This window comes from Patagioenas fasciata, chromosome 2 (genome assembly GCF_037038585.1).
Source record: "Patagioenas fasciata isolate bPatFas1 chromosome 2, bPatFas1.hap1, whole genome shotgun sequence".
Classification (NCBI taxonomy): domain Eukaryota; kingdom Metazoa; phylum Chordata; class Aves; order Columbiformes; family Columbidae; genus Patagioenas; species Patagioenas fasciata.
The window spans coordinates 77476545-77490167 of record NC_092521.1 but is presented as its reverse complement, the minus strand read 5'-3'; the positions used below and the strand labels follow the sequence as shown (position 1 = coordinate 77490167).

Below are 13623 nucleotides of genomic sequence, written 5' to 3'. Positions count from 1 at the left end.
GAAGGTACAGGAGCAATTGTGAAAAGTCAATGACCTATATTCTTCCCTATTAGTTGATTAGAAATGGTGTGGGAGAGTAATAAGTAGATTTCGTTTATAAAGCCCCATACCTTTCAAATTTTCATACTTTCATACTTGTTGGACCTTTCACAAAATACCATTATTTTATGCTGGAGATAAGGGATACCATTTAGAGGGACCTTGACACACTGGAGAGGTGGGCCTATACGAACCTCATGAAGTTCAACAAGGCCAAGTTCAAGGTCCGGCACATGGGTCAGGGCAAGCCCAAGCACAAACGCAGGCTGGGCAGAGAATGGATTGAGAGCAGCCCTGAGGAGAAGGACTTCCAGGTGTTGGTTGATGAGAAGATCAATATGACCCGTCACTTACAGCCCAGAAAGCCAACCGTATCCTGGGCTGCATCAAAAGAACTATGCATGACCAGCAGGTCAAGGGAGGTGATTCTGCCCTTCTACTCTGCTCTGTTAACACCCTACCTTGAGTATTGTGTTCACCTCTGGGGCCCCCAACATGGACATGGACCTGTTGGAGCAAGTCCATGGGAGGGCCATGATGTTGATTGGAGGGCTGGAGCATCTTTCCTATAAAAACAGATTGAGAGATTTGGGGTTGTTCAGCCTGGAGAAGAAAAGGCTCTGGAAAGACCTTACAGCAACCTTCCAGTACCTAAAGGGGGCCTACAAGAAAACTGGAGAGTGACTGTTTGCAAGGGCATATAGTGATAGCACAAGAGGTAATGGATTTAAACTGAAAGAGGGTAGATTCAGATTAGATTTAAGGAAGAAATGCTTCACCATGAGGGTGGTGAGGCACTGGAGCAGGCTGCCCAGAGAAGCTTTGGATGCCCCATCCCTGGAAGTGTTCAAGGCCAGGCTGGATGGGGCTTTCAGCAACCTGATCTAGTGGGAGGTGTCATTGCCCATGGCAGAGGGGTTGCAATTAGATGATCTTTAAAGTCCCTTCCAACCCAAACCTTTCTGTGATTCTATGATTGATTATTTTTCAACTGAAAAAGTATGTAGCAAGTTCTCAAGAAAAACACAGTGGAAAAGTGCTTTTAAAACATGAATTGAATGTAACCAACCCAGTAGTATTTTCTGGATATATCAACTTTTGGAAGGAACAAATTGTTGAAACAATTTGTGTTAACTGTGCAGCTTGAACATCATTTTTTCAACTGTTCTGTGGATGAATTAACTGTTTCACAGACATTTACAGCTAATGCATTTATCCTGCCATCTTATTTCTTCTCCACTTCTCTTCTAAACATCCAAAGTCTGTTGATTCCTATTCTTAGGAACTTCTGTAAGCTGTTTTGAATATAACATTCTGCTGCACACTGACAAAAGAAGATGTGGGAGCCAAAAAAAAAATAGCACAGACTGTATTATTCATCATCTGTTTAATTTCAAAAGAAACATGCATATATATGAATAAACATTTATATATATGTGAAACATGTTTCTTATGAAACTAAACTGATACATATACGTATGCACATGTGTATATGTTTGTTCATGTCTATATACATACAGATATAAAAGGTCTGACTATTGAAGCTAGGGTATGTTTCTGTCTTTACTGAGTAGTGAAAGTTCTGAATATCTTCAGCTGGGTATAAACAGAACTGGCTTCTGACAGCAGGACCAAGACCTATGCTTCTGATTTTATGATTCTATTCTTACCACCAGATCAGTCATATTTGGTCCATCACTGTGTATGCTGTTGTGGATATAGAGATGTTGGACTTGCCAACCCATCTCAGTATCTCCTTTGCTTTTTCAAGAGCCCTGGAGCTCTTCTCAGGCTGATCTTGCAGTCTTGTGCATCAGATAACAAGAAAGCCCACTCTCCACTAAGAAGCCCGTCAGAATCCTAAGTTAGGACAAAACTCACTGGCTATTTCTACTTGCAACATACTTAAGGGAGGGACTTTCACTACAAGCTGTTTCAGCAAGCAAAAGGCATGGGGAGAGGACAGCCACTCAGAGGGATACTGAGGCAGAGTTATCCACTTGTACAGAGGACACTAACCAAATCCAAACACACAATTTTTCCTCCTCTTAGCCTCTTCAAATCCAATCTTATCCTGGAGAAAGGGGTAGTCACCACTGTTATTGTCTTTTTAATACATTTTGAGCTATTAAAATAACAAAGCTGATGTAATTAAAATTCAAGGATCATGAGATAAGATTTGATGCCAGTTATCTAGCTACTTTTTATGAATGTATTGTGCTGAAACGTGTTATATTTTACATAGTCTGTAGAGTTGTATACCATGTGTTAAACCCCATTTGGGCACAACTAGGATGTTGAATCAAGTTAGAGAGTTCCTGAACTCCAGGATTATACTGGCTATACTTGTGTGTTAGTTGCTAAACAAACACACACTCTCCTGACAGCTCTCCTCAGCCTAAGAATTTACCTAGAACCTGGAGTTGGAAGTAAGTGCAGAAAAAGGCCTTGTCAAGAAGCTAAGGAAAATCTTAGTTTTAACTTCTAGTTCTGTGAAATTCAGTCCCTTTTCACTGAAACATAAATTCTGATTAAAATTACATCATTTATGTTCCTGGGTCCCAGCAGCAACAAGCTGTGGAGGAACTGAGGGGCTAATGTAAACTCTCCAGTATTTTGAAGAAACTGAGGATTCCTGACATATACTGTATTAATAACTACCAGATAACTTCCAGTTTAATATAAATGAAGGTATCTTGATCACAACTTCTATATCTTGTCTTTCCAAGTTAAAGCTGAATGGCATATTGCTTACTTTTAAATATATTAGCTCAGAAGTTCTATATTACTTGTAAATGATGAATTTTGAAAAACTGTCTTTAATAAGATTGATAATGCCTCGCAGGGTATCATATGGGAACATAGTTCACAGGAGGGAAAATGAGCTGAACTGCTGTTTCTTGTCTTTTAAAACGAGATAGACAGGAGTAAACTCTAAGTTGTGTTTACCTAATGGCAGGCATTTTAATGAATGAGTAGGTGTCTGTACAAGAGCCTGGCTTTTAGACGCTTTGAGTATTTCTAGTCTATCACTGACTCAAGAGCTCTGAATATCATTCTGGTTTTGATGTTGTTGATAATCATAGAATCACAAAATCATAGAATCATTTAGGTTTGAAAAGACCTTTAAGATCATCAAGTCCAACCATAAATATAGCACTGCCAAGTCCACCACTCAACCATGTTCCTGAGCACCACGTCTACACATCTTTTGAATGCCTCTAGGGATGGTGACTCAACCATTTCCCTGGGCAGCCTGTTCCAACTCCTGACAACCCATTCCCTGAAGGATTTTTTCCTAATATCCAATCTAAACCTCCCCTGGTGCAACTTGAGGCCATTTCCTCTCATCACTTGTTACTTGGGACAAGAAACCAACACTCACCTCGCCACAACCTCCTTTCAGGTAGTTGTAGAGAGTGATAAGATCTCCCCTCAGACTCCTTTTCTCCAGGCTAAACAGCCCCAGTTCCCTCAGCCGCTCCTCATCAGACTTGTGCTTCAGGCCTCTCACCAGCTTTGTCGTGCTCTTCTGAACCCGCTCCAGCACCTCAGTGTCTTTCCTGTAGTGAGGAGCCCAAAACTGACCATAGGATTTGAGGTACAGCCTCACCAGTGCTGAGTGCAGCGGGACGGTCGCTTCCCTCATCCTGCTAGCCACACTATTTCTGATAGAAAAGTGTAAACACTGAGTTTAAGTGATTTAAGTTAGACACTAAGTTTAAATGTCTAATTTCAGGCACCCCAATTGAAAACTTTCAGGCAGGCTGCTTTCATGGACGTTAACTATGCAAAACATGTTTTCAAAAAGGCCTAAAACTTTGACTAGGTCACGTGTAAATGTGCATGGCCATATCCCTGGTCTTCCAACCACAAATGACAATGGGAAGAATCACAGGCTCTGTTAGTCTACCGTGGAAGGCATATTTCACCTTTTCAAGAAGCTAAAAGATCAAGTCTACAAAAAAAGCCAGGAGCCAGTCTGAGAGGTCACAATGATTGCATCCCAGTTAAGCATAACATTTCAGAGGTGAACTTCCGCAAGATATTCAGTTCCTTACTGAATGCCGCAATCATTGAGAAATGTAGCTGAAATAGAAGTCAGGGGGAGAGGGAGATTTTAGTATGGATGAATCAGTGTCCTCTCATTGCTGCTGTGATATTTTTGTTCAGAAGATACTCAAGGGAGAAGAACCAACAGAATTAAATGTGTAGCTGTGTCAGATACTTAAGCACCCCACTTTTCTTCACACTGCAGTTACTCCCACTTTGCATATTCATGAACAGATTTATAAGGTTTATACAAGGTCACACTGTATTAATTGTAGCAGTGGTATTCAAATAGCACTCTGAAGTTTAATGCTTTTTCAGCATTTCTTGTAGAAGCCGTGCTATCAGATTGATGCTACAAATTCCACATCGCTCTGGAAGTTCATTCTGGGCTCAAGTTGATCAAAATCTGAAACAGAAATTTTGTTTTTAAATTGATATTATGGAATGCCTTTTGTATTCTACTTTGATCTGAAAAATAGTACAGCATAATTCCAGATACTTTTTGCTCTTCTGTACTTAACATGTAAGAAGCTTCAGTAGGGGACCTTCTTCCTCCATCATCTTATCTGATAAGAGATGCTGGGCTGCTTTGCCTGAATCTGCAATCAAATGCAGAAGGAACTCCCAGTGTATTGATTTTTCACTGAGATAGCTAGGAAGGGATCTGTCAACGTCCATCCTAAAAATATTATTTGAGTCATCCCTGTGCAAACAAGGAAACTTATTCATATTCAATGGGACTTCAGTTTGGATACAAATTATAAGTATTTGATCTGTATGTCAGAGTCTGATAATTTAAGACCTAGCTGAAATTCAGTTCCTATCCTTCAACTATGGTCTTTTATTCTCTTTAATAAGAATGTATCTGGGTTTTTTAGGGAAAAAAAAAATCAGCTACTTAACTGAGTGTCATATAGTTATAAATATTTACTTGTTGCTATGGCAGGAGCATGTTCTTCCTGTAATTTACTAATTTACTGTTGCTGTAAATTATATCCTCACATATGAAAAGAATTAATGTGCCTCAGTACCTTTGCTTTCATTTACAATATTCTTAGGCTCAGCAATGATGACAAAAGTATGAACTGCTGCCTCTTAGGCTGAATGGCTTGTGCTGAACCCTAGCTTGGGTTAGGGAGGTGTTCTATATCTCAAGTATGTTTTGAATGACTGATTATTTTCCCAGATTTTGGTGGGTTTAATTCCTTTCAGACTGAATGCCTGCTGTTAAATAGTGCCTAATGTGAAAATTAAATGTCCACTCATATTTGCATGGTTAGGTGCTGTTAATTTACATTTCCTTCTGTCAGAGGTTTAAGCCATGTGTGGATGTGAATGTCATGAAAAAGGTGAAAATTTTTGTTCTGTGAAAGGGCTTAGAGTCTTTTTTTTTTTTTTTTTTTTAAATCTCAGAACAGTTTTTGTTCATGCAGTAGTGAGTGCTAGCTTGGCAGACCCTGTAATAAAGTATGATCTGAATCTTGGTGGCCTGCTGACTTGATTTGGGCAGACTCCAAGCCCAGCTGACTACAACGGGCCTCCTTCTTGCTGCCCAGCTGCAGAGCTGAGTATTACAGTGGCACAGCTATTTTCTTTTTGGGAAGAGTTCCCAAGCCTGTGTGGCACCGCTGTATTTTAGAACATGTCAGTGTGTCGACGCAGTCACTGTGTGGGAAGCTGAAGAGATGGAGCCAATTCTGTCCTAACTGTCTGGGTCCATTGGAAAGAACCACAAGGGCCACAGGTGCCAGTGGGAACCAGAGTGAACCTATGTTGTTCCTTTCCTGACTATCCAAAATCCTGGATAGCTCTTTTTGAATTTGTACTTTGAAAAACTGGTGTAGTCTGGCTCCACAGAAAATATTGTCTCAGCGTGAGAGAAAAACTGATTGTGGCAGTTCTGTAGCACCACTCGTGGTCATGGTGAGTGATGATAGAGGATGATGTTTTATTTACCCAAGGAAAGTGAGAAACACAAGCATTCAGAGTTTACCTGCCCATTCAAGTCCACCATGGTTACTAACATAATATTCAGTAAGGTTGAGTTTTTTTGGTGCTAATCACTTGATTTGTATATTGACTAGCTTTCCTTCTCTTAGAACTATTTGCATAGCTAGACAATATGATAAGAAACGTGAAAACACATATCCCTGCAGAATGAATAAAAGGCAGGGCATGCTTGTGCAGCTTTCCCTCATTATCTTATGATAGACTACTTCAAATCTGAAGGAACTTCCCCTAGGAGTGAGAAGATCACTTGGTCTCTGCTCAGTCTGAGGATTTTCAGTGGAGATATCTGTTTGAAGTATGCTGAGCTTGCTTCATCCTTCTGGATAAGCCAGCCAGCATCAGAGAGTAAGTGTTTTATCACTCCCTTTCAGAATATTTTGGGCATGTGAACTCTCTCACTTCAAGCACAAGAGTAATTAATGCCAGCAGCTCAAGTTGAGCCAGCGCTCAAGTCTTCTGCTCCGAGAAGGCTTTGATGGCATTCCATATTTCTGCAAATGGTGAGCTGCTGAGGGCTCATGAGAAACGCTCTCCAGTAATATCCTTAGCACTGAAGCCCTAAGACCTGCAGTCCCCAATAACCACACTTAGAAACTTTTTTACTTTTATCTGTTTTGGAAATATTTTCCCAGGAAGCCTCCTGATGAAGTAAGTAAATAAAAATAAGGCTCTTGTGGGGTGTGATGAAACAGGCTGCAGCCTGACAAGCCTGCTTATTTTACAGTCCACTCACAATGTCTGAGCTGAAGACAGAAAAGCAGTAGATCATTTCTGGATAGCATCTTTTCTGAAACTTTGCCCCATGAGTGTCAAGCTTCTGTTCTTATTGTCACTACACATCTCCATAGAGGAGTTTTAGCATTTTGTAAGATTTTTCCTTGAGTAGAGAGGACAATCTAGTAAGAACACTTTGAGAAAGAAAGGTGAAGTCCATTACTTGCAGTCAAATGGATTTCCAGCTTTCTGAGAGGATTAACAAAGTGGCCAGTTAATGTGGCGATAAATTGACACTTTTGTGAAGAGTGAAGTAAAAAGCATGTGATGTCTGTCACTAATTCAGTTTCATCAATTTTATCCAATTTGAGTATTTCTCTGGACGTGAAAAAAACACTCACGTGGAGTGAGAGGGTTCCAAGGCTAGGGCAAGGTGTAAGGTGATGCTGATTTCCAGCTATAGCTCATAAATACGCACGCAGCTTTGCAGACACCACCTCAGAAAGGCAACAACAGAACAGGACGAGAGGATTTTCCTGACTTCTGCCAGCAAAGTTTGTCCTAAGATTCTGTCTAATATGGGTGGCAGGGTAGAAGAGTTCACTCTTTAAAAATGAATTAAACAAAGATATTAGAGGTTTGTGAGTTTTAGAGTTTTTTTCCTATTGCCTTCCCTAAATTACTTTCATATCGTATTTAATATTGTATTTCCAAGTTCTTTCTTACTGTTGAGAAAATGTCCTTTGGAAAGAAAGAACACATTATTTAAAAAAAAAAAAAAGAAAAATAATAATTCTCTATTTTAACTGCATCTGCATGTACTATACAAAACTAGTTAACATGTGCCTGATACTATTTTTAGCTAGTATTGCACATTACATACAGAGGATTTCTGTGGCAAAATACTTCAGAAGTATTCATCCTAGTGTAGCTTTTTTACTTTCACAGCTCATTTGTTTTTGTCAGGTACTCATTTATTACAGTTAGTTGGTTACAAGTTCAGCGTTTTCTCTTGAAGGACAGTAGCATTGTGAAATAGCTTCTCGTTTTCCCCTGCTGCTGTTCATCCATCTTTATATCTGATTTACTATACACAGAAGTACAGTATTTGGAAAGTGTTTCAAAAGAGATAGTAATGAAAGGGCACAATGTGAATATTCTGCATATACAAACGGGGGTGACTTTTTCTTTAATCTCCTAATGAAGTAAAAATACATAATAAAATATTTTTGAGAGGACTGGTAGTTTTGTTTTTGCTTTCAGTTAGAATGAAAAAAAGTGGACTAAAAAGGTCTTTGGGCACTGAAATAATCCCAGATTCCCCAGATTTTATTTTTTTTTTTTAATTGAGGATTCTTTTTTTTTTTTGGGGGGGGGGAGGGAGTTAATCAAGAAAACTGAGGTACCTGAAGTAGGCAGCATCTGCACCTTGGAAATATACTTTATTTTTTTGGTACTCTATGGCCTGAATAACAGCAGTTGATAGCATTTATTTTAATCTTTTAAGAAAGTGGAAAGTGACTTCATTAGCTCAAACATTTTATGCTAGAATTGTGGCACCACATATCATGAAACACATGGAAGGTATTAACTGATTAATTAACTGTAATTCTCTGGCATATCTCTGTCTACACTATAATGCATGCAGTATTGCTTCTGCCAGGGTTACATTTTGCTTGACCTTATTGCAGACAGACAGTGTAATTACTAAATAGGGGCTAATTTATGTAAACAAATGTTAGTTTTTCATAACATGAGCCCTATCATTATGTTTTATTGCTAGTGGATGTGTCATGTATTTAACCGTTCTTCAAGGGCTTGGGTAGATCATTATTGTAAATTATACTGCAAACTCTAAAGATTTAGAGTTTACGAACTGGAAGTTATCATAATCCCTCAACATGATTATTGTTTCGTTTCCTCCAAGTATATGAGCACTTTAATTGATCATCGTTTAGCATTGTAAATACCTCTTTCTTTGTATGAGAGTACTCAAATCATTTCCTAGTTAGTACACAGTGAGTTTGGAGGATGTTAATGCAAACCACATCTTGCATTATCAGACATAATAGGTAAGAGCAAATATGCAGGAACTGGAATGTATTTAATACTTCGATAACTGTCACATACTGGCCTTCATCTGTCAAAAACCTTAGAGGCAGCTGCCACACAGTAAAAGTAATCGAATTTCACAGCACCTTATAAACCAGGCTAACCTAATGGCTCCCATTCTTAAGTGCAGGAATGTATTAGAAGGGTAATAGTGAAACCACCAGCTTTTTTCTTGGTTTCCAATAATGCCAGTAATACCTTTTCTTTATTTATTTCTCATTCTCATAGAAAAAAAGAAAGGAGATTATGTTCACAATGATGTCTGAATAGCTGAAGTTTTCCTTGGTGCAGACATGCAGTGGTTTGGGGAATGTGACTTTTGGCAGGCATCTAAGCTTTTTCATTCCTTTCATTTCACACTTACTCCTCTCTGCTGGAGATGTGTCATTGTGCTGTTTATTTTGTGAAGTTCATGTGTTCCATAAAAAATAAATTGTTAACCCATCTTATCAATAATAAATATTTGTTCATGCTTAAAATCTGCAGTGAGAAACAGAGTGGTTTCTAGCAGATGTCAGTTTGGAGTTTGCTCTTTTTACAGTTCAACTGAAATTATTTTAGTGGCCTCAGCACAATTCCTGTTACTGTCTCACTCAAAGCAATGCTACTGTTGTCAGTCCTTGATACCTCCCTGGCAGGGAATGGGAATGGTGTTGACAGTAGAACTGGAAGGCTGACTTGCAGCACTCCGTAGTTGTACCTGAAGTAGCTTTGCATCAGCATGTTCAGCCAGCAATACACATTATTGTATTTGGTATAAACTTCCTGTGGGCATGGACTACAAATTCAGAGTGTTAACTGTAGCGGCATACTTTACATTTCACCTTTGGTTGTTAACTATACCTGCCTATGCTTTAAACGTTCCTCTTGACAGCAGCACCTGTGTATCCATGGCACTCACAAATTCATCAGATTTGGAAACCTCTGTGGAGCTGCTTCATGGAAGAAAGGTGCTCAATGAATTTAAAAAAAATAAAAAACTTAGTGAGAACTTGAGAACAAACCATGTTGTTGTACAGGAAGACTGGAAATTATGGTAGAAGGCTCACTGGTGTAAAAAGAAAGCTTTCTGAAGCACAAAAAGAGACCGAGGAGTGGAAACCAGAGCAACAAAGGAGTAAGAAAAGCCTTGGTTTGGAACTTGGGGGATGAAATGAGGAAGATCAAAGCCCATCTGGAGCTAACTAGGGACATAAAGGGTCACAGCAGGGGATTTTGCAGGCATATGTATCCTAAAAGCAAAAAGAAGTTGACAAGAGTGTGAGTCCATTGATGCATGGGGAAGATAAAGTAGTCATGGACAGAGGGAAAAAACTAAAGAACTCAACAGCTTTTGTGGCTCAGTCTTAACAGGCAAATCCTCTTCCTAGACTCCTGTGCATTCCTGCATGTCTTAGAAAGAAGGAGAAGCCAGCAATGGCCAAGGGACACATTAAGGACTATTTGGAGAAAACAAATATAATCAGATCCTTGAAACTGGATGGAATTTACCCAAGGGTACTGCAAAATAAGCTGAGTTATGAGGCACCTGTCATGCTGATGTTTGGGGGAAGTGTCTGAGGACTAGAGAAAGGCTAAAAAATTTATCTGTCTTTGAGAAGAACAAAAAGGACAGTCTGGGGACCACCTTTACCTCAAACCCTGGAAAAACCATGGAGCGTGAGTTTTTGGGATGTATTTCCGAACATGTGAAAGAAGAACAGTCAGCATGGATTTACCAGTGACAAATCATACTTAATGAGTCTGATTCTATGATAAAGTGTCTGGCCATGTGAATGAATGGAGAGCACTGATGGAATATTACATCAGTACAGCCTGGAAACCCTCTGGCTGAGCAGCACCCTTTTTGAAAAGGAACTGGAGTTCATAAGGGACAGCAAAACAAATATGAGCCAACAACGTGTTCTCATCAGGAATAAGACAGACTGGTTTACATCTGTGAGCAGCATGTCCATAGAAGTTCTTCCCCCCTTTATTCGGTACTGGTGTGGCCCCATCTGTAATACTGTGTCCACCTTTGGGCCCACACAGTTCAACAGAGATGTTCAGAAACTGGAGAAGATACAGGGGAGAGATCACAAATTTCAGCTTGAAAGGTTCAAGTGGTTGTTATCCTTTACCTGGAAGGCAGGGCAACACTGGAACAGAGAAGTGGTGAGATGTCCATCCTTCGATGTTTTCAAGGCTCTCTAATAAAACCACTGACCTTGTCTTGTGTTGATGATAGTTCTTCCTCAGGCAGCCGGCTGGACTTGGGTGACTTCCCACATTTTCCTTTCGACCAGCATTTCTGAGATTCCGTGACTCACGAGTTTCAAGTCCAGTCCCTGAAAAATGAGGGATACAGAAATTGTAGGCTCTGAAAAAAATCTGGAAGAGAACAAAATTCTCTCGCCTCCTTTCCCTACTCAGGGCCATTATTTCTCTTCCCTTGCATTGGTCATGGAGTGCTTGCTGAGAGAGGCGACCAGGCAAACAGAACACCACACATTCTACAGTGGAACTGATTCATATCCAGTAAGTCCACCCTGTGCAGTGGATGAGGTATAGTCCTGTGGGGGTGAGAAGTGACAGTGTAGGCAACATATCATGATCATTGTATTAAGGGGGCCTGAATCGCAGTTTTAGAGGCAAGCTTAATTTGGGTATTACTTAAGTTTTCTGTGCTTAACTTTCTAACTGTACTGTTTTGTGAAGTATTTTGTAATTCATAATGATGATTAGCAATTGCTTGTATAATTACTTTTAAATGTCAGACAAACATAGAAAGATTTTTATTTGAAATATCTTTTTTAAATTATGGTAGGGCACATTAATGAGTTTTCATTTGGTTTCTCTTAATTTTTGCTAGGACTAATTTTAAATCGTAAAATAGTTTATGAAGTAAATAATGTTCTGTGAATTATTAAGTGGAATTTTGACAGGATTTGATGGGAATTTAAATGCATAGTTATGATATTGGACATATGTAATCATGTGTTTATTTAAACACACTCTGTTCCACACACTGCAAAATTAAATAATCACCATGACTTGAAACACTAAGCAGACAGTTTGAACACAAGGTACTTAAGTGGCATTTAATTCTCAAATAAAGAATTCCTTTCAGACATACAATAAAGGGAGATCTGCTTGTCGCTCTTTACATAAATATCACTGCATAAATGCAGTGGAATCACTCTGGAAAACTCAGCTGTAATCAAACAGACCATGGAATGACTGCAAATGCTCTGGAAGTCAATTCTCAAGTATAGTTTTTGTGTATTAGAGTAGTATTATGAAACGCATCACAAGTATCTGCTGTTTCAGTTCGATGGCAGGACTGCCTCCTCTGTGGCATCAAGTGCCCAGCTAGAGGGGGGTCCTCCCTGCCAAGTCCCCCAGGAAGAGGAGCGGGGCCAGACTGCCCATGGAATGGGTTGCTCTTCTCTTTGGGAGGGTGGACAGGGTGGTGCATTCTTTGCAGAAGGACGTTTTCAGCTTTTTTATGTGGCAGCACATTGCCTTCGTTGAATGAAGTTCTATTCATCCCATAAGCAATGTGTGTTTTAATTAAATTTCATTCCTTGCTGACTGTCACACAGTGGAAGTTAAAAATACAGTATGACAAAGGAAAAGAGAGAAGTGGGATTAAAAAAAAAAATACTACCAAAAGAGACATGGATTAAGTAATTTTTCTGGAAGAAGGTGGCGGAGTGGGGGTGGGGGTGTCAGTAACTATCACTTTTTCAAATACATGTTTTTAATAGAAAGCTCACAATCTCACAATTGCAGTTACAACCTGTTGTTCATAATTGTTGACATCAAGTTGAAATTGCAGTCAGGAAAAAGTGTTGAGCTTTACATGCACAGTGTCTAAAGTGCCATTTGCAAGTCTCTAAAATCAATTAAATCCCCTCAAGATCGAGATTAAACTTCAAAATTTGATGCAAAATATTGATATTACATTTTTTAAAGGAATTGAGGTAGGCGGAAAACAGTGGATTTTTCATTAATTCATTTTCCTAACTACTACAACTTTGGAACATTTAGGTGTTATTTTTTGATCTCATTGATACCTCCATCTTTTTCTGGAGTTCTCTGGACTTGTATACAGAAATATTTCCAGAACTCTCTGCTGTTTATTTCAGAGAGACTTAATCATTAGGCTTTTAAACAAAGATGGTTGCACTTGATCTTTGAAGTAGTTTCTGTGTTTATGCTGGTTACTGCTGTTCTCTCTGGGTATTAATAGTACCAATCACTTCTCTGGCACCCTGATTTTTTCTTACTGTCATGCTTCGTTCAGTTAGTGGGATAGATTGCTAAAGCAAGTTTATGATATGACAGGCTGCCTGAATCTTCTGGGGCAGGTTATAGTGCCACTCTTCAAGTGGAGTTTGGGTTATAAATATGTAAATTGAAGACCTACATGGCCTAAAGCTCTTTTATTTAGGAAAAGGGGGAAAGCAGTATGGTGAATGTTATTAAATGATTATGGTAAGAGGCTACATCAAACAGCAAATGCAGGTGTATGAGATTTTGCCTTCTGAATAACAAGTGTTGATCAGCTCGTTTTAATTAGGCATGTTCTCAAAAAATGTTTCGCTGTACAGATTGTAATTCCAATATTCAGCCATGTGCATTCAGGTGGCTTTGCCTGCAGCCCTCCCAGCAGTATTACTGGCTGGTGGAGGCAGTAGTTGAAGCAGCCCA

The 13623-nt window shown here is 39.3% G+C and overlaps 1 protein-coding gene across 18 annotated transcripts in view; it reads left to right on the top strand.

Moving 5' to 3' along the window:
- Positions 1-13623, top strand: part of CTNND2 (catenin delta 2) — a 650551-nt gene that overhangs the window by 515197 nt on the left and 121731 nt on the right. The window lies entirely within an intron of this gene.